Here is a 22687-nt window from a genome sequence, read left to right as displayed (position 1 = left end):
TAAGGACATCACACATACCCATGCCCGAGGCAGGATTCGAACCTGCGACCGTAGCGGTCAGGTGGTTCCAGACTGTAGCGCCTTGAATCCCTCGGCCACCTCGGCCGGCTCTAGGTGCTACAGCCTGGAACCGCGCGACCGCTACGGTCGCAGGTTCGAATCCTGCCTCGGGCATGGATGTATGTGATGTCCTTAGGTTAGTTAGGTTTAAGTAGTTCTCAGTTCTAGTGGACTGATGACCTTAGAAGTTAAGACCCATAGTGCTCAGAGCCATTTTTTTAGTTCCTACAGATATTTCTATCAGATATTCTATGTCTTAACATTTCTGTATGATTTCATTAGAAGGAAAATTATTCTGAAATATGTTGCTCCGTAGCGTGCTCCTGAACGTGAGATAGGCCGAGTGAGGATGTAATCTACTTCACCTTTTCCCTGGTGTCCACAGTGTGCAGGTGAACTCTGTTCTAAACGCACTTACCTTTATAATGAGTATCACCCGCTGACTTCAGGGCTGAATCACTGCAACACCTATCTGTTTAATGATTGTTGGAGAAACGAGAACGTGACGCTCTCTCTCCGTTGCGCATGTGAATGACGAAAACGAGTCGTTTAATTAGCGCGGAACCATCATTTAAAAAGAAGTACAGTTTACTCATAAACACGGTGGTTTCTGAAATTGGTAGAAAAGGATTAAAACACTTCCCCAGTTACACTTACGCCTGACACCAAATCAGAGGGGTTAACACGACCAAAATACTACTGAGCATGTACTTTCCATACAAGCTTCATTTAGCGCTTTCCAGTCGGTTTATGTTCTTGTACCTTTCGGAATCCACTTATAAAAATTAAGGCCTTGCTGACTTGGTTCTGCAACGCGTGTCTCACATATTACACCACGACTTGCAAAATCTGTGAAAGTATTGGAGCACTTGCGAAGGAACTATACTAAATAAGATCCAGCGTCCGTCAGCGACTTAGCTGCTGTGGTTAACAAGACGTTCGTACGGAGCGGTTATCTGAGGTGTGAGACAAGTTGCAGAACTGCGTAGCCGTCTGTAACACCAGTGGATGGCATCAAATCAGGTGCTGGAATTGTTCGACAACGCTGGAACTGCCCTTGGCGCAATACGCCGTGCTAAAACAATACAATAGTATTTCAGCTTCCCTAGACCCTGTAATCTCCCCACGGAAAATTACCCTCTACCACGCAATAATTAATAATGGTCAATCAAATCATCCACATTTATTCACTTTTGAAAAGTATCTGATCGGATTTTCTAGTAATATATGCGCCGACAGCTCGTCGACGCCAAGGTATTTTTCCAGTAGTTTATTCTTTGGAATAACAGAGAGACATATATGTATTCTCCATGGTTATTATAGACGGATAACGTGGACAGCTTCGGAAGTATCTGTTGGAAGATTGTCGGGTTTCTAAAAGAGACATATTTGCTCTTCTTCTTGCTAAAGCGAGCTATTAACGTTTGTGCCACTAGCGGGTTATTTGAAGAGAGATCAGCCTAAAGACAAAAGATGAGGCCCTTACTTTACTGTACAGATTTATGTGTGAGAGTGAAGGAATCATAAAGGCAACAAATACACGTCTTTACAGACAAAACATTACACCAAGTTAGCGGCAAGCTGCATTCACAGACTCATCATTTACAGTATAATCCATTATAATGGCCAATCCGTGACAGGACACGTTTTTGGACGTTGTTAAAATAATTTTGTTCTCTGTTTCATGTGAACTATGACGAGCCAACTTAACTGACGCTTGGAAAAGAGAAGAAATACTCGCAGTCACATTAAGTGGATCTACAAATAAGAAAATAAAACAACACGCTGGGCGCAGAGGAAAGGCCAAATCTATAATATTATTATTAAAGCTTGCTAGTATAGATTAAGTATACGCTTTTCTATATAGTATTATAGGATATTTGAACATTGATTAATTGTGTTCATGCTAGATGTAGTTTGATTGACTTGCCCCAGTTCCAGTTGCATTAATTGTAGAAGTACAGTAAGAAACTAGCCACAGAGGTACTCTTGTGTGAACGGAGTTACATATAGTGACAGTAGAAGGGAGATATATATATATATATATATATATATATATATATATATTGACGGTAGAACATTTATATGGTTTTAACTAGGGCAATGTTTTACAGATAGCGCAATAGAACGCCCTGTAGACACGGCTGGAGATGAAACGGCAAGTACGCAACATGGGTTAGATCCATTGGTCATTATCGTGAGACAGATGCAGATGATAACCGAGAGCATGAATAATATGAATACAAAATTAGCCTCAGTTACGGAAGGGCAGGAAAATTTGAAAACTGAGATTAAGCAGCAGTTACAAGACAGTTTTTCCGAATTAGAGCAGCGGATAGAGACGAAGACCAAGGAACTCAAAGATCAGGCCGAAGAGACGGAACGAAAATTAACTGCACAAATAGAATTGGTGAAAGCTCAATGTGAGGAATCTACTCACCGCGTACGTGTAGAAATGAAGGAGTATGTGGCTATTAAGATAGATACCGTACGGGAACAGGTGTAAATGGTTCCGCAATTAGTACAAAAGCAAGATGCCATGTCATGTGCAATTGCGCAACTTCCTGAATTGGCACGTACGCAGACTAACCTAAAGGAAAGTGTTTAACATCTGACAGAGCGTCAAGATGTTATAGACCACCAAATTAATGTATTAACGGGTAAATTATCCGAAATCACATTAGAAAACAAAAGGCTAATGTGTGAAAACGTTGAGCAAAATGTTAAGGCAGCATTCCAGAGTCTATTTGGCAAACAGGAAGAGAATTTGTTTGCGAAAGGACTTGAGGAAGTGCGACAGCAGTTAGGTGCTGATTTCGAGCATTGGAAACAAACGATAGAAGAGTCGATACGCGTTTCACAACAAGGCTCAGAACAAATGAATACAGGCCAGCAGCAGAAGTTGGCAGCGACTATAGAGCCAGTTACTGCACATTCGCACACGATACCGACTGGTGTAAGTAACTCAAACATTAAATTGCCACGAGCTAGTTGTTCGCGTGAATTTTTATCTAACGGAGATTACGAAAGCCTTTGCCATGCCGAAGAAAAAATGATAAAGCATCGGCAATTCCAGATTTTTAACACTGACAAAAGGGGGGTCCATCCAATTGTTTTTATTCGAAGTTTCAGAGGAGTGCTACCCAGAAATTGGTCGGAGTGGCAGAAGATCAGTTTCGTTACAGGATATATACAAGGTTCGGGGGTGATTTGGGCCTCGGACATGACTTCTGTTTGCTCGACATATGACGATTTTGAGAAGGCGTTTTTAGCAAAGTTCTGGTCAGAAGGGGTACAGGAACGCCTAAGGCAGGAGGTGCTCCACCCAGAGCCTTTCTCCTTTTCAAAAGGAAGCCTTAGGAAGTATTTTGAAAAATATATAAATAAAACTAGATACTGGGACAGACCTACGCCCTTGCCAGACATAATAAACATACTCAAGGCAAGACTACCAATTAGCATCCGGAATCAATTGATTTACGGCAATGATAAAGACTTGGAGTCGTTCCTCACGACGTTAGACCATATAGATATTATTGAAGAGAACAACCAGAAAGCCCGTAATAACAGATTCCAATATAGGGAGATAGAACCTCCGCCCAACGGTAGGCAAGGGAATGGACAGAGATCGTTAAATAGCGGAGAAACCCCTCAAAATCTCAATAGTAATACCGGCAAAAGTCTTGCGAGGGGCTATCCAAGGAACAACAGGAATGGGAAAAGATACAATCCCGTGTGGGGGAACGGAAGGAATTTCAGACCCCAAGCTTGGAACAATAACAGTAATAGAAAGTGGAATCAACCGGGGGAGTTTTAGCACCGCAAGATATTGTCCTAGGAACAAGATTGTAAAACGAAAATTCACGTTATTTATTGTAAAATGTTTTTTTTTTTTTGCTAGAGGCACAAATCACTCTTCTCCAAATCGTGATATAAATTGATCCCTGTCTTTCCTTTAGAGATCTATTTCAAAATTATTTTTTTTTCCTTCTATAGGCTTTCCTATCTTCTATGTACCGTAGGCTGGGGGTCTAGGCTTAAGAGGTTTTCCAAGGTTTCCCTGCTTAAGAAAGTTCCCGAATGGGTAGACCCTGATAACAGTTTCATGAAAGATCATCTTCCTTGGTTGTGCACAGCAAACATAACACCTAGATGTACGTAAAAGCAATACAGCAGCGGTAACTATCTCTTCATTTCTTCTGTTTTCAACATTTCTTTTCTTCGTCTGTCTTAAACATAGTATTCTTTTTCAGTCGGAGGACTGACAATCATCACTTCCGGGTTATCCACAATAATAGATAGCTCGCGAAGTGTGTTTGGTAAATCAAAATTGAGCTCACAAACTTCGCTCGCTGCGAGGGGCATTGTAATCTCCCCACGGAAAATTACCCTCTACCACGCAATAATTAATAATGGTCAATCAAATCATCCACATTTATTCACTTTTGAAAAGTATCTGATCGGATTTTCTAGTAATATATGCGCCGACAGCTCGTCGACGCCAAGGTATTTTTCCAGTACGTTTATTCTTTGGAATAACAGAGAGACATATATGTATTCTCCATGGTTATTATAGACGGATAACGAGGACAGTTTCGGAAGTATCTGTTGGAAGATTGTCGGGTTTCTAAAAGAGACATATTTGCTCTTCTTCTTCCTAAAGCGAGCTATTAACGTTTGTGCCACTAGCGGGTTATTTGAAGAGAGAGAGAAAAACTGTAAATGCAAATTAAGTAAGACTTGGAATCAACAGAAAACGGAACATGTAATGGAGATGGATTGAATATACAATTTTCCTCAAAAATAAGGTTTGTGACCCTTTTATTCTAGAGTGAATGACGAATGAGTTCTCTGTCTGAATCATTGATGATTGTCTTGGCCCTGTAATTAGTGGGGAAGTTTCAGTTGTGACGAAGAGAGCCTGCAATCACCGAGATTTTATAAAATCGTCCAAAAAGGCTTCGGACACATCTGAAATTCAAAATCTGTCGTAAAAGGAACGAATTGTTCAAACGATCGATTTTCCCAACTGAATGCAGCGCTTAACAATAATAATAGATATCAAGATCTTTTACAGCAAGCCAGCCGCTGAATGTTAAGACGAAGGGCTCCACCAGAGATTCTATTGGGCTGATTTACGTAATGAAATATTATATTTAAAATCGTACATAGAAAAGAGAGAGAGAGAGAGAGAGAGAGAGAGAGAGAGAGAGAGAGTGAATGAAATTTGAGAAAATACTCAGAATCCTCCATTAGTATAATTGTTTGCCTGTCTTATCACGGATCAGCCTAAAGACAAAACAGGAGGCCCTTAATTTACTGTACAGATTTATGTGTGAGAGTGAAGGAATCATAAAGGCAACAAATACACGTCTTTACAGACAAAACATTACACCAAGTTAGCGGCAAGCTGCATTCACAGATTTTCATCATTTACAGTATAATCCATTATAACCCTTTCGAAGAATAAGCCACAGAATGTCTTCACTATCAACCAATGTCTTTTCTCTTTCCTTCGTGTGCTCCTACGCGGAACCTGTGATCAGCTGCTATTAAATTGAACAAATTTTTGTTTGCAAGTACCTCGGAAATTTAATTAAGTTCATTCATGCGCTGGGTCATTCTTCTGCTATACATGTGTTAGGAGGTACTTGATAAATAAAAAATGCTAGGCCCTATTAAGGCGTCTTCTCGCAGTGAAGGAGTGTACTTGCAGGGAATCTGCGCCGTAAACTAAGGACTCAACAGAAGTAGCAATTCGCCAAAGTTCTAGCAACATCAAGACGTGGAAACCCAACTGTAGCTGGCTAGATATTTATACCCAGAGGTGTCGTGAAGTCGGCCGTATTGGCTTTCAATACTCATTCACACGCTCTCATTCTGTGTATAGTTCTAACGCACAATAGCTCGAAATATCAATTACGTACACAGCACTATTCAACAAAGATTTTCTCCTACATCACCCGTCATTTCCATAATTAGAATTTGTAATCAGATAGCCGAGCGGAGTAGCCACGCGGTTTGAGGCGCCTTGTCACGGATTGCGCTGTACCTCCCGCTGGAGGTTCGAGTCCTCCCTCGGGCATGAGTGTGTATATTGTTCTTAGCTTGAGTTAGTTTAAGCAGTGCCGCGGGACTGCTACGGTCGCAGGTTCGAATCCTGCCCCGGGCATGGATGTGTGTGCTGTCCTTAGGTTAGCTGGGTTTAAGTAGTTCTAAGATCTAGGGGACTGATGACCTAAGATGTTAAGTCCCATAGACCTCAGAGCCATTTGAACCATTTAAGTAGTGCGTACGTCTAGGGATCGATGATCTCAGTTTGGTCCATTAGGAATTAACACACATTTGAACATTTTTTTTTAATCAGACAGTATCCTAGAGGTGGAACCCTTTCCTCTAGATTTTTCTCGCGCTGTACCGCCAATGCAGCAGCATAGCTAAGGTACAAGTAAATAGGGTTGCTGCATATGGCAGTCCCCGTGTAGTAGTCGCTCCAAGGTAGGATTCAAATCTAGCGACATATGCTGTTTGACTGTCAGCCATAAATAAGCTCTCACACGCCATGTCGTTGGCTTGTTCGGATTTTAACACTTGAAAATGACACGCCCCTTAAACCCAATACTGCTCTCATTAGTGCTCAAGTGCACCTTCCTGGAACGTAAAATTCTGTGCACTTGTCAAGGCACTGCTCAATGCTTGTCATTGTAGATCCCCTTGCAGTTGGAGGTCGTCTTGCAATTGGTCCAACATGGAACATTCAAAAAATTTGAAAACATCTAACTCGAATGGGTACATCTTTAAAAAATGAACACTTTCGTGTCCATTCTTCAGTGAAGTAATTATGAATATCGGGCTTTGCATTCATGCCCATTTTCAGGCTTGCGCCCAAGAACGCATTCATTTCATCGAAAATAACTTCTTTTCAAACTATTCAGACCGATTTCTGTTTCAGTGGTTCATTTTTTATTATTTTGAACCTTGGCATATTGATTTGTATTTTCGTTATATCATTTATCAGTTCATGCGTAAAAAATAAGATAAGAAGAAGCAGTACCTCATTACGACGCTGAGGGGAAGGTTTAAACTATTTGCAACAGTAAAACTGGTTTTTCCGAAGTCCGGTAGATATCCGTATTTTCGTCATCCACCAGAAGCAGGCTGGTCGTCAGTCACTGTTACCTGTAGATTCAGCGTTTTCGTCTCTATCAGTTTACGTATTTTCACCTTCACTATTACTGTTTTGTAAACTGCAATTACTGTTTTCACCCCTCAAATCACTCGCATCACTCACACTTTCATCCAATATCTCCAGTACTGCAGCCGGCCGAAGTGGCTGAGCGGTTCTTGGCGCTACAGCCTGGAACCGCCCGACCGCTACGGTCGCAGGTTCGAATCCTGCCTCGGGCATGGATGTGTCTGATGTCCTTAGGTTAGTTAGGTTTAAGTAGTTCTAGGGGACTGATGACCTCAGAAGTTAAGTCCCATAGTGCTCAGAGCCATTTGAACCATTTTTTCCAGTACTGCACTGAGATTATCAAGCGAAATCGCCATTTTTGTTGTTCTATTTTCGAACGCCGCCTTCGGAGTAAACTAGAAACATGGAAGCAAAACAATAGCGATATGCGTTCGCAAAATGCGTTTATAAGGCTTGCCGACTTATTTCGGAACGCTCTAGTACAAGAAATGTGACGATGGGAGCCCCGACATATGGGTTACAGGGAACTGAAGTTTGTGTTCAAAATGGTTCAAATGGCTCTGAGCACTATGCGACTTAACCTCTGAGGTCATCAGTAACCTAGAACATAGAACTAATTAAACCTAACTAACCTTAAGGACATCACACACATCCATGCCCGAGGCAGGATTCGAACCTGCGTCCGTAGCGGGTGCTCGGTTCCAGACTGTAGCGCCTAGAACCGCACGGCCACTCCACCCGGCGAAGTTTGTGTTGGGCGACGCCCGACTTACGACTCTATTACAATATTTACGCGGTCGGGGCTGCCTCGCCGGTCAAGCACTAAGGTACAGTCTGTTCTTTCTGATCATTCTCTACAGTTACTTTTTGATTTCCTGAAAATAAAAAGCAGAACTCTGAATCGTAGTTTCCGAACCCCACCAGCTGGCATGTCATAATCACAGCCAACGAACACGCAACACGCATAAGAAAAATCGGAGCGATACAACACTGTTGCAAGAGCCAGCTTGTCTCGCCACATGGCAGCAGAATTAGAGGCTGTTAAATAGAGCCCTCTTTTGTCGCTGTGATTCCCGCTCGCAGACGTCACGAAGACTGTAAACAACTGGCGGACGGCGCTCCAGTTTATTAAACGATTCCCGGGTCCCGTTAAGAGAAAAATAAACGAGCAGGGAGACACAAAGTGGTTAATACAGAGAGATAGCGGAACTCGGGGAGCTGCCGGCGTGTAATTTTTAAAGTAAACGGAATTAGCTGCCCCCCTCCCCTCCCCCCTGCCTCCCCGTTTCCATTCGGCGAGTCCCGAGGGACAACTTTGGACGCTAACAACCCATTTAAGAGACACGGAGACGGACCCGCGACCTGGGGAGAAGCCGTGGCGGCTAATAACAAAGTGCGGTGACACGCTAGCGCCAGCACCGGCGCCGATGCGACGAGGGCGGCGGCACGCAAACGCACTCACGCACGCACGCACGCGGGCGCGCGGGTTCCCAGCGCGCAGGCAGCCGCCGGTGCGTGCACGAAGCGTCGTGGCGTGGCGTGGCCTGCCCGCTTTATTAATTACGCCAGATAGCGCAGCAGGTCCGGCGAGTTCACGGGAAATCCGTAACGCTCCCGCAGCATTCCCAATCCTTGCCTCCCCCCTCCTCTCGTCGTGCACTCGCGACATAAAAAAAAAAAAAAAAAAAAAAAAATGGAGAAAAACGCAGAGAGAGGGAAAGAGGAAGAGAAGGGGTGGAGGACAAAATCTGTAATAAAAAGATTAGTGCGCGTTCGCAGGCGGTAATTTCCACGGCAGGTGCAATTTTTTGTGTTGATAAAAGACGCGGCGCTCGTTGTGGGAGGCTGGGACCGGCGAGGCTCAGCTCACGGATGCTGCGCCGCCGCCGCCTCGGGATCGGCTTCGCAATTAGTCAAGCGGCCGCCGTAAATAACCGTAATCTGCGCTCCGCGCCTCTCCGGCGTGGGATCCCTCTGCGGCCGACACGTGGTCCTCCCACCCACCTGCTGGACCCCGTCCTGAGAACGAGCGCCTCGCTTTCTGCAGACAGAACCGTGTTGGCACGTTTACACGGTGCATCCGAACCTGAACCTTTCAGATACTCAAATGGCTTTGAGCACTATGGGACTTCACTTCTGAGGTCATCAGTCCCCTAAAGCTTATAACTACTTAAACCTAACTAACCTAAGGACATCACACACATCCATGCCCGAGGCAGGATTCGAACCTGCGGCCGTAGCGGTCACGCGGTTCCTAACTGAAGCCCTTAGAACCGCACGGCCACACCGGGCGGCTTTCAGGTACTGATCGGGGCTGCGTGCTGAAGAACAGGATGCCAGTAACTCTCGGTCTGCAGGACATATTACACAGCACTTGTAAAGAAAGTGGTCCTCTACTTCTAAGAGAAAAAAAACCCTTTAAATAATAAAACATGACCTATACGAGGAATCTGATTACCCCTGTTCGTCATAGACGAAAAAAAAAAAATGGCATAGTCTTTGGTCGAACGTGCAGAATCTTATTTGGTGCCAATAAGACGTCAATTTTAATCTAAATTTAGTATGCCATTGTTTACATAATAAAAAATAAATTAGGTAAGTCAGTAAAATTATTATATAGATGCGATAAATCACTTTAATGGGGGCCAAATGAACAATTAAAGTCAATATAGTTCCAGTAAACCTGCGAAAGTAAAATCAAATTATTGTAGGGGCCTACATAGACATCGCGCATCTGCTATATGCCCACGACATACGTAATTTTGTTTTGAAGCTGACAGCCAATGAGAAAATAGGTGCAGTTTTCAAGCAGTAATCGTGGATAGGCATCAGCTGGTAATATACGTAATTTTATGGTAGCTGATTTTACTACACAAAAAATAAAACATGTACTCCCTCCAAAAGAAGTTATAAACAAACATTAAAATAAAATTATAATGAGCAGCAAAATGTCTGAGAAGAATTTTGAAAGAAAATTATTGGTTGAATTTTAATTTGGCGGGTTTTCAACACTGTCAACAAGACGAAATAATGGAAAGAATATTTATTGGAACTAAACAAAATTGAGATATTGTGACAGTATTTTTAAAATAGTTAATTTAACTACAATTGTCTTTAATTTTGAAATGAGAGAGATCATAATAATTTTCTTTTAATGTCTTAACTATTGCTGCAGGCAATGCGATGACGTCAGCGGTGGTCCGCGCGGACGATGTGTGAAGTGAATCCTGGTTCGTGCCGTGAAGATAATGTGGATCCTCCTGTTCCATTAATATTCCAGTTACGGCGGTGGTCCACTTGACGCAACCATAACGGCACCTCACCTGAACCTCTCGATACCGGTAATATTCTACTGTGTTTCTGCAAAGTAGTTGACATATTTCTGAGACAACATTCAGATTTGATTTCATTTGTGATACATCGATATGTTTATATTGCAATAGTATTATTCTTATGTGTATTCTTTCTTTTGTTATTATGATCTTTGACGTACTTGTAACTCTGATTTTTGGGCGCGTAAGCGATTATTAGTTGGTTGTTGAGTTGTTAGAGAGTCGGAACTTGAGAAACTCAAGTCTTGGACGTCATGTAGGAAAGACGCGTATTGAAGTCCGCTTATATAATGTGAGCTTTAACAGTGACTGTGAGGAAGATGTTTTCAAGTATGTTTTGTATTGTGAAGTGATGTTTTGTGTTTACGTGATATTGCAATTAAAAGGAAGTGTAACTTAAATTCGGAGTGCTGATTGCTTTTTTTACATCACCATTGTCCTGCAAAAGTGCAATCTTCAAGAATGATTTGTGAAGCGCATCTACAAAACTTTTGAATATAGCAGAATAAAACCTAGGCCTCTTTGCATCCGTGCTTGGAATCATAACCACCTAGATTTTCAACGATTGAGCCATGATAATACGAGACCAGCGTGGGAAACACAAAAAGATGAGTGCCTAGTTTTTTGATTATTACATGAAATGACTTTATTAACTGTGCTCTAATGACACCTGCACATAATATGACCGTTGTTGCCCGAAAATGCAGTATTTAGTAGCGTGAGCGACACCACAATCGTTATTAAATGCTGACCTTTGTTGTGGTAGGGTTGTTAGAACGTCTCCGTTGTAGTCGAATCAGCTGGCAGCACTGGCGCGATAATAATAGTTCCAGTGTGTGCGTTGTCGTTACGCGCGCTACGTTTTATTATTAAAAGTTTATTAATCACATGGTGCGGGTAGGCCGGAATCATGCAATGTCTTTAATATTCAAGATATATATCCTGTTAATGCCAATACTTCGCACAGTTCTTTCACCGTGTTGCCACAGGAAAACAGTCACATGTGTTTATCACTATAACAGTCCGTTAAACACCAGTTCAATTTACGCCGTCGTCTTTAAGACAGTTTGAACGATATAATAAATGTTTCTTGATCAAATCACAGCACTGTTCTTTTACTTAACATTTTTCTTTGTTCCACTTTTACACAATTCTAACACTTAGTGTCTCCACACGACAAAGGTGTCTCATTCATGGCTAATTGTCACAAGTTCACACCGTTTGTAAAAACGTCACAGCAAACACTCGATACACTTTTCAGGTTTTACTGTTCACTTAATAATGCACGATCTCCTATTAACACAGCGGACGCACTGTAATTTATTGTTCCTCCGCGTATCACCGTCTTTCACGCCGAGCTTTGTCACGTTTTTCCACCCGCGAACCGGCCGCGTACCACAACAACTCGCACGCTCTCTATCGACAGTCGTTCGCTCTCTCTCTGACACAGTTCTTCTCCTAGCCTAGCCAAAGATTTACAATGTACATAGAACCAGAACATTCATATTCGCACAATATAAAATATAAAACAGTAGCAAAATGAATGAGGAAACTATGTGACGTATTAACAAATAAAGAATAGTTGAAATAAATGATACATACGTACTATGACAAGGTAATGCACAAAAGGAAAAAAAAAATATTATCGACTTTCGGGGAAAGCAATGTCTTTACACACTCTTTGAGTCAATAACTTGTTTTGCGGCTACTGGTTGGGCACATCGATTCCACTTTAGTACGCATAAAACCATTGTGAGGCACCACCAGAGGAATGTTCTACTCAGAGTCTCAGGGTCTTTCGGCACGACCTCGGTTGATACTCTGTGTTTGTTACTGGGAGTTTTCCCTGTAGATGTTACAAGTCGCCACAGACAGCAGCCTACTGCCTGAAGAGTAGAAGACGCGACCAAATAAGAGAAATAACGGCACAAGACATAACCGACAAACGGAAATTAAACAAGTGGAGAACGGGTAACAACTGACAAGGGAAGACGAGTCTACTCTTTCTTCCCCAGTATATGAGAGCGGATGCATTTTAGGGTACATAAATCCAACGCGTCGCATGGTGCACTTTCTCACGGGTCATGGGCCGTATGCTGTGCATCTCCACAAGTTTGGCCTAAAACAGGCTCAGATTTGTGGCTTTGGTGAAAGTGGCACACCTGAACGCATAGTGCTCATCTGCGATGCCCTAGGACACGTAAGACCGAATTTAGGAAACCAGGACATAGGACAGTTAATATGCGGACAAGATCACTGGAACTCTATTAACAACATCGCAGGCTTGCCGCGGTGGTTGAGCGGTTCTGGGCGCTTCAGTCCGGAACCACGCTGCTGCTACGGTCGAAGGTTCGCATCCTGCCTCGGCCATGGGTATGTGTGATGTCCTTAGGTATAAGTAGTTCTAAGTCTAGGGGACTGATGACCTCAGATGTTAAGTCCCATAGTGCTTACAGCCATTTGAACCATCTGAACAACATCGCAGACGAAGTTTCGCAAGCGCTGCATACGCCGTACAGACAGGAGACCATGCACTAGAATAAGAAATGCTCCACATCGGACAGATCAGCAGTACACAGTAAACTACATAGACGCAAACACAGACACTGAATCGAATGCCATATCTCACACAGGAAGTGAAGACGAGATAAACATACAGAAATAGGAAAAGTAAGCAAAGGTTCTACAACACTTAATAAATCAATAAGATAATGTAACTCTCTGTGTAGCTGTTTGCTATACCACTCATAGCCTGTAGCACTAACTGAAGATGTGGCATTTCTTCTTCTTTCGCTGCATCAAGTGTGACTAGCTTAAAGTTTTACCGAGCCCTCGCACCTGATGCAGCTGACTATGACATTTTAAATCCACTCTCCATCTCCACTGTTTTCTTCGGAAACACATTATAACCTAACTAATCTATGTATTCAATTAAGTATTACCACAGTCAAAACAACATATGTAACAGGTGTTACCATACACGTAGAAGGTATAAAGGGAAGAACTGACATATCATATCTAAGTCAAATTGCCATCTCCTGTTTCTTCCATTATATATACTTTTAATTTTAATTTAAAATACATCCACATCCTATTCTGTATCTTATTTACGAATATTATATCATTATATAAGTTAGCAACAAGTTTAAACAATATTCTATATATGCATTTGTACTTATTTTATATATAAATTTATCCTTTTGTAAAATTTTCAACAAAAATGATCTCCAGTTGTTCGCTATTGTAGCATCATATTCCGAGATACGTCGAACGGAAGGACCATCTCCATATCAGCCAGCGTCGATTCCATGTGAAACCCAACTCTCACTTTTCTCACATGACATACTGAAAGCTATGCATCAATACAAACGGGTACATTCAATATTTCTTGATTTACGAAAAGTATTTGACCCAGTACTACATCTTATTAGTACAGTCGTTTTGGGTATCAAGCCAAATGTGTGTGTCTGGACTGAGGATTTGGTGGGGAGAACACAGGAAGTTATCTCGGATCGAGAGTCATCACCAGATGTAGAAGTAACTTCGGGTGTCGCCCTGCGAAGTGTGTGAGGAACCTTGCTGTTCATATGTATGTCAATGATCTTGCGGACAATATTAATAGTAACGTCAGATTTATGGCAGCTGACGCATAGACTATGATGAAATACTGTTTGAAAGAAGCTGCATAAATATTCAGTCAAATCTCGATAAGATATCAGACTCGAGCAAAGGTAGGCAACTTGATGTAAATATTCAAAAATGTAAAACTGTGCACATCATAAAACTTACTTGATTATAGTAACAGTGAGTCACAGTTGGAGTAGGTCAACTCATACAATTGTCTGGGTGTAACACTTTGTAGGATATGAAATGAAATCATCACATAGACTCAGACGTTGGTAAAGCAGGTTTATTGGCAGAATACTGAGAGAACGGAATCAGTCTACAAAGGATGTTACTGACAAATTGCTCGTGCGATTCATCCTAGAATAATGCTCAAGTGTGAGCGAACCATACCAAAAAGGACTAACAAGGGACGTTGAATGGTCTTATGTTTGTTTGATCCGTCGGAGTGTGTCACAGACATCCTGAAGAAACTGAAATATCAGACTCTTGAAGATAGACGTAAACTACCCAGAGAAAGCTAAGTTACAGTTCTTGTGAGTACGTGTAGTATTGCAATTCATTGATTTGGTTCCTCGGTTTATAGCATTTTGAAAGTGGGATAACGTAGTCACGAAACACGTTGTCCAAAAAATATCAAAAATTTGGTGTGGCATTTCCACTATCAAAACAAGCTCAAAAAATGGTTCAAATGGCTCTAAGCACTATGGGACTTAACATCTGAGGTCATCAGTCCCCTAGACTTAGAACTACTTAAACCTAACTAACTTAAGGACATCGAAAACATCCTTGCCCGTGGCAGGATTCGAAACTGCGGCCGTAGCAGCCGCGCGGTTCCGGACTGAAGCGCCTAGAAGAGCTCGGCCACAGCGGCTTGATACAAACAAACACTGGCAATGAATCCTCAACGTTAACAAACATGGAACCTATGACCACAAGTCGATAACGAATAGAAAACGTATATGTAGATTACGAAAAATACAATTACTCTTAACCCAGTCAATAAACACCCAGACGGGCATACATCATTGTCCAGATGACAGATTCAACTCACTGGAAACATCTTTTAATCCAGTTTACAGAATGTCTGTAAGCGAATTCCACTGCCACTGAACAGGTTAGGTTCCTAGGGCTCTTAATAGGTGCGTTCGTTTTGCATACTAGCCAAACTGGGCCGATACCGACCGCAGGTAATGTGCCGATGGTGTAATCAGATGATTATTTCAGTTTCTCGCCAGGTCAAGGCACGTGGCAAACTTCATTTCATTTCATTTACAGCACATTTCAAAAGTTGCTGCCTGCTTTAAAAAGCAGATCGTACATTTTGCAATTTTACGTGTTACAGAACATTGTTCCATATTTCTAACAGAATTTCTTTTGAGCACTAAGACAATAATAAGCTAATACAGGTATAAAGTAAATATAATTTGAGAAAAAGGAAACACAAGCAATTTGTTTATTTAAGAAGTATCTAATAGATTACAGGAGAAGTTTGTAATAGAAGTATTTGTCCCACTACTTGGCTGCTACAGCTGGGACGGCATAGGAACAACTTCAAGCCAGTCTCAGATGTAGTAGCAATTTGCTTAGATCTAAGTACGCTTTGTACTGAATTACGGTATTTACAACTTTTCATTCTATATAATAAATTAGTATACATTTCTCAGATCAGATGTGCTGTTATAGTGCAGTTTCTAGTTATGCCTTATGGAAAATTATCTGTTATGGGAAATTTAGAGCTTAGATGGAATTTGACAGTACTGCCAATGACCTGGCTCTTTCTGTGGGCCGTCCGCAGCTCGTGGTCGTGCGGTAGCGTTATATCTTCCCGTTCCCGGGTTCGATTCCCGGCTGGGTCAGGGATTTTCTCTGTCTCGTGATGACTGGATGTTGTGTGATGTCCTTAGGTTAGTTAGGTTTAAGTAGTTCTAAGTTCTATGGGACTGATGACCATAGCTGTTAAGTCCCATAGTGCTCAGAGCTATTTGAACCATTTTTTTTTTTTTCTGTGGGCCGAGAGTTTCGGAATTTCGTCAAGTCTCGCCTCCCCAGGAAGTTATAGCTCAGTGTATTTCTGTCATGTAAGCCTTACGAAATTAAACGTAGCAATTATTTACGTGTTACTTATCTACAGTTACAATTCATATACGATTTCTATTGTTGGCTAATGTTCTATGTGTACTTCTATTTTCTCGTTGTTCTATCATTTACTTTTACATCGTTCTGTATATCCCTGTTGTCTTGTTCTGAGTTTGCTGAGGCATCCAAGTCAGTGGTTACGTTGTTGTCAGAATCGTCCTATGCGTTGTGTTGTCCTTGTAGTGTAATACCCTACACTACGTCTCGAGCGTGGTCGTTCCTGTCTGTATGCTGTGTGGAGTGCTTGTGAAATTTTGTCTCTGATTGTATTTAGCTCTAACCAGTCATCCGGCTCTCTTATCCTTCGCCGGCCGGTGTGGCCGAGCGGTTCTAGGCGCTACAGTCAGGAACCACGCGACAGCTACGGTCGCAGGTTCGAATCCTGCCTCGGGCATGGATGTGTGTGATGTCCTCAGGTTAGTTAGGTTTAACTAGTTCTAAGTTCTAGAGGACTGATTACCTCAGAATTTAAGTCCTATATTGCTCAGAGCCATTTGAACCATCTTATCTTTCGTCGTACGTCATTATCGTGTTGTTGTGGTCATGCGTGTCTAAACATGTCGCAGTGTTACGTGATGTGTTACGCTGTGGCAATTTCTCCGCGTGTGCATATGTCTGTGCCCCCAGTCAAAACGATGGAGACATCGTGGGTGTGGTCTGTGGCCTGTAAGGAAGTGGACCATACCGCATGTCGGATCTATATATTTCATGATCATTCGTTGCCGGATGTTCGGGAAGAATGTATGTAATCTGCGCGTCCTTTGTTGCATCGCGTTCGGCCTGCCAGGTGTCATTTCGCCAGTCATTAAGTCGTTTCATGTTAGTTATCTGTAGACCTGTGAGTTGCTGTACTTTGTTCTACTGTCACTTTATCGTCCAGTGTCCGTGGCACACTAAAGCTATTTGCCGGCGGTGTTAAGTCGGATCGTGTCTCCTCGCTGTTGGCTCGACAGGGAGGACCATGATCGGAGGGACGCGTCGCCAAAGCGGACCCCAAAGAGCCCATCAGCAGCTGCGGCTAGCGTGTGTAAGTCTCCGACGGCACGCACAGGATGTGACAGAGTCTTTCGGCGGGTGTTCGGAACAGCTCTGTGACGTGACATAATTGAACCGTTACAGTAAATAGTGGCAATACAAAAATTAAAATTTGCGCGCCGTATTGTTTTTTATAAAAGTAATGTCGGTGTAACTGTCACGTCAGTTCTCTTCTAAAATTCGACAATAGCCACCGCCGTTAGCATTAGCGTTTTTTTTCCGCTCTAAGGAGCAGAGCGATCTGTTCGTGATCTCGCCCATTAAAGAGTCGCAGTTCTTTTCAGCCAAATGTTCCAGAAGGCCGGGAGTGGGTCAGAGGGAATATCTGGTAGTTGACTTCCCTTTGCGATATACGCCTGACAACGACGGGAAATCTCTCGAAAACTTTGGTCGAAACCGGGGGTTTGGAACTATTTTCATCTACTTCTGGGTCATGAAAACAACTGTCTGAGACACATATCAAAATTTAATGTATTGTTACATCCGTTGCTTCTTCGAGATTTCAGTTGCATTCCTAACGAAGACAATGGTGATTATTCTCCAAAATTAGAATTTTCATCGGATAATAACGTAAAAAATTGCAACGACAACTCTTTATACAGTCCGCAGCTCGTGGTCGTGCAGTAGCGTTCTCGCTTCCCGCGCCCGGGTTCCCGGGTTCGATTCCCGGCGGGGTCAGGGATTTTCTCTGCCTCGTGAAGACTGGGTGTTGTGTGCTGTCCCTAGGTTGGTTAGGTTTAAGTAATTCTAAGTTCTAGGGGACTGATGACCATAGAAGTTGAGTCCCATAGTGCTCAGAGCCAAAGCTCTTTATACAAAATGTTTCTGACAGCTTTCCTGTTGCACTTACTATTCTTCGGTTATTTAAATAACTGATTGTGTGGATCATGCTGAACTAATGCATAGGCAGCAGTGTTATGCCATTAGTGCTAACGCTTACTGATTTCATATCTCAGAAAAACGAAGCAAAAAGCAGTCCTTCGTTATGATAAAAGAGAAAATTAATTTAAATCTGACTGTGGTGCTGTAATATGACGTTAAACACACGTTTCCATTCAGTGTCCACTGTAGTTCTGTATAAACAACTAAAAATTTTTTCAGCATCATGACTGTGGGAATTTCGGCGATGGTGTCTTTCAAAACAGTAATGCACCAGTACACCCCAGCGGAGTCTGCCCCGGTAGCTGAGTGGTCAGCGTGACAGACTGTCAATCCTAAGGGCCCGGGTTCGATTCCCGGCTGGGTCGGAAATTTTCTCCGCTCAGGGACTGGGTGTTGTGTTGTCCTAATCATCATCATTTCATCCCCATCGACGCGCAGGTCGCCGAAGTGGCGTCAAATCGAAAGACCTGCACCAGGCGAACGGTCTACCCGACGGGAGGCCCTAGCCACACGACATTTCCATTTTTTACCCCAGCGGAATCTTCAACGTCTCCTTCCAGAAGGAAGGAATCAACCTAAGCAATCAATGAATACAGTTTCTGATTCACATGTCACGTAAAAGCGGAATATTTCTATCGCCTTAGATGAATTAATCACGGAAATAGTGTATTTAAATTTTTAGGGCTGAAGGTAGGTGAAAAGCTTTCTTGTTTGAATCATGTACAAGATCTTGAACATTAAATGATATTTTGTTTTCTTGCTGTCTCCAATATAAGAATAATTTTCATTTCCATTGACATAGAAACACAAGACGAGGTTTTCTTCGCTTTCTTTGTTTCTAGTCTATAGCATAGGCCCAATACCTGGGGGCAACTCTGTCTAGTCACAAAGAATACTTTTAGACCTGTAGAAGGCACTCATAACGATGTATTGTCAGATCCTGTAGTTAGTGCAGGCCATATTTTAGCGTCTCGGTATTGCAACTCTCCCTTCCTTGTGAATACGCTCCCTCTTGGAATTTGTGGTTAATACGGACTCATTCAGTAGTAGCTATTGAATTCAGTCACTGAGTGCTTCCTGTATAAACGATGTGCACTTTTTTTAACAATTATAAGATAAATTGCGCATTTTCTAGGTATCATTTTGGGCAGCCTTCCAGTAGAGATGAAACATTATGGCGGTGAACCTCAGTTTAAATGGATTTTGTCTTTTTACTCTACATTCCAGTCCTCTGAGTAGTTGAGAGCCTTTCGTTGTCCTGTGTTAATTGTTTTTATATTTACGTTGTGCTTATAACTAAACTTCCGCTCTTGAGTCAGTATAGACGGAAAACTGTCTTCCGTATGGTACCCAACTTTTTATAGGAATTACGTCCAGAGTCTCCGCTGCAGGATTTGCGTTTTTAGTTGTGTTAGTATCATTCTTTGCCATTAGGTACCGGTATTCGCATGGCTACGTGGGGCTGAAACGCAAGCATCGCTGTGGATGGGTCTGGAAAAGGCGAGCAGAGCTTTAATCGCAATGTTGTTTTGTGAAGGTTGTAAGGGCTGAAGTTGACGACATGTGGCCTTGGAACATTTTGTGGAGTAATGAAGCACGCTTTAGGGCTCACTGGGGAGTGAACACACACAAATGTCGCATTTGAGGATCCTCACCACCAGCGAACGTTTATGAAGTTCCGCTGCACAGTGAACGCATCACTGTGCGGTGTAGCTTCACCGAACACTTCATGATTCATACATTTTTATTTCGAAACTCTGACATTAAGAACCAATAATATCAAGAGTGAATGACACACGCTATTGTGATCTGATTTGTAAACATGCAATCCCTGCTCTACATGAGAGAGGTTCTTCGGACTAAACTGTTTTGATGCACGATAGAGCTACAGCTCATGCTGTTCATAAAATCACTCGGTTACTTCGTAACACAATTGGAGAAAACAGAATCATTGGCCGATCGTTCCAAACTGCGTGCCAGTCAGGATCACCGAAGTTGATTCCTCGCGATATCTGGCTGTAGATTTACTTGGAGGACAGTGTTTATCGAGGGGCCACTAACACATGTTAGAGGCTGAAGATCACCATAGCGAGGGAAGTTGCCGACGTCCCACCTCACCTGAGATATTTCGGGCAGATGCAGAGCACCTTTAATGCGGTTCCAGGCTGTTGTGGCTGGAGACGTTCGTCACTCTGAGCACATTTTGTAGCCTGGAACGTAAGTATGGTACGTATTTAAGAAATGTTACCCTTCCAAGTGGAAATTAAAATGTGTTTCTTTCAATGGTTTAATAGTTATTTTTCTTCCACATGCCCTTACGAATGTTCCTAAAACATTTCTTTGTCCGACGATTGCTCGTTTTTCATTGGCGTCGTCTCAAGTAGAGAAAGCTTAATTTTAATCACCCTATAAGTTTCCTGTTTAAAGTGTCTACTAATTATTAAATTTTTGTCGGCATTCTCTGTATTATGGAGCAATTCCTTCCATGATATTGTCGTCTCAGCTGGGAAACAAGAAAATTTTGCTAATGACAACACTTTTAAATGTCCTCTGCCTCTCAGCACTCAAGCTCAAATATTATACTACTCAGTCCCGTCACAGATTCCATTTCTGACAGTCGTAATTGTATCCAAATACAAGCAGTGTGTACATACGTAACCAGTGGAAAATTAGATGGATAGCTAGAATAAATGATAAGGAGAAATTAAATCTAATTAGGGAGAAAAGAAATTTTGGGAACTACTTAATTAAAAGAAGAACTCAGTTGACAGGAAATCCTAAGATTTCAAGTAATTGTTAATTTAGTAAAGAAAGGGAGCGTGGTAGTTAAAAATTTTAGAGAGAGAGCAATGATTAATTACAGAAGCAGGTTTCAATGCATGTAGGTTGCAGGAGTTACCAAGAGATGAAGAGGCTTACACAGGACAGACTACCGCAGAGAGCTCCGTCAAAGTAGTCTTTCGGAAAAATACCACGAAAACAGTAACACAATCAATGATACAGCATGGTTGAGGTTACGTTCGTTGAGTTGGAAGAATGCGCGGCATGCAATGCATGATAGAGAAACCTACGCTATGAAGACTTGTTCTCGCATTGACAGTAGCCTCATCAAAGCCCATTTACCTATGTAAAGAACTGCCCACTAGAAATAGAATCCTTATGTGTTGGGATAAAGGACACTGTCCTGATAATGTACACCACAACACTTGGTTCTGTAAAGAATGAGCTAAAGGCGATTAGTGACAATTCTGCCTCGAGTTCAAAAAATGTCTCTGAGCACTATGGGACTTAACATCTGAGGTCATCAGTCCCCTAGAACTACTTAAACCTAACTAACCTAAGGACATCACACACATCCATGCCCGAGGCAGGATTGGAACCTGTGACGGTAGTGGTCGCGCGGTTCCAGGCTGAAGCGCTTAGAACCGCTTGGCCAAACAAGCCGGCCTGCCTCGAGTAGTCCGTGGGATGCACGGGATGTAAACACACCATCAATACCTGTTTTAAGAAAAAATATTGTACATAGTAACGAAATCGTCAACTCACTAGGAGACCTATTAACGTAACATCTACTAATATGAGAACTGTACAAAACTTTTAATTGCACTTTTATCGCTTTGCTGAAGGGAAGACGTCTTTTACAACGAGTTTATATATTGTTTTGGACATGACATACGACAGTCTCAAGTGACGAGCATTCAAACGCACTCGTGTGATTTTACTTGGGATGTGTTTGTGTCCCCACGATAAACGCTGTCCTTCAGGTAATCCACAGCCAGGAATGACGCGGACTCAAATCCGTTGATCTTGATTGGCACGCAGTTTGGAACGATCAGTAAATAATCCGAAACTTCCTGGCAGATTAAAACTGTGTGCCCGACCGAGACTCGAACTCGGGACCTTTGCCTTTCGCGGGCAAGTGCTCTACCAACTGAGCTACCGAAGCACGACTCACGCCCGGTACTCACAGCTTTACTTCTGCCAGTACCTCGTCTCCTACCTTCCAAACTTTACAGAAGCTCTCCTGCGAAACTTGCACACAGTTTTAATCTGCCAGGAAGTTTCATATCAGCGCACACTCCGCTGCAGAGTGAAAATTCTCATTCTGGAGTCAATAATCCGGTTTTCTACAATCTTTTTTTTTTTGTGCTTTTATTGATAGGGAATATATTCTGACAGTTTATGTAACGCGACAGTCGACCATTGGCCTTTCCTACCACAGTTCTCAAACACTCGTCCCATTTTATATCGCTTTGCGGGTTGGTCCCAGATATTTAAAAGATTTGACTGTGTCAAGCAGGACACTGGTCATACTGTATCCTAACGTTACATATTTGTTCTTCCTACTCAGCCTCGATTACCTACATTTTTCCACTTTTAGAGCAGGCTGCCATTCATCACACCAACTAGAAATTTTGTC

This window comes from Schistocerca americana, chromosome 7 (genome assembly GCF_021461395.2).
Source record: "Schistocerca americana isolate TAMUIC-IGC-003095 chromosome 7, iqSchAmer2.1, whole genome shotgun sequence".
In the NCBI taxonomy this organism is placed as follows: Eukaryota; Metazoa; Arthropoda; class Insecta; order Orthoptera; family Acrididae; genus Schistocerca; species Schistocerca americana.
The sequence above is the reverse complement of the archived record's forward strand: the minus strand, read 5'-3'. Positions refer to the sequence as shown.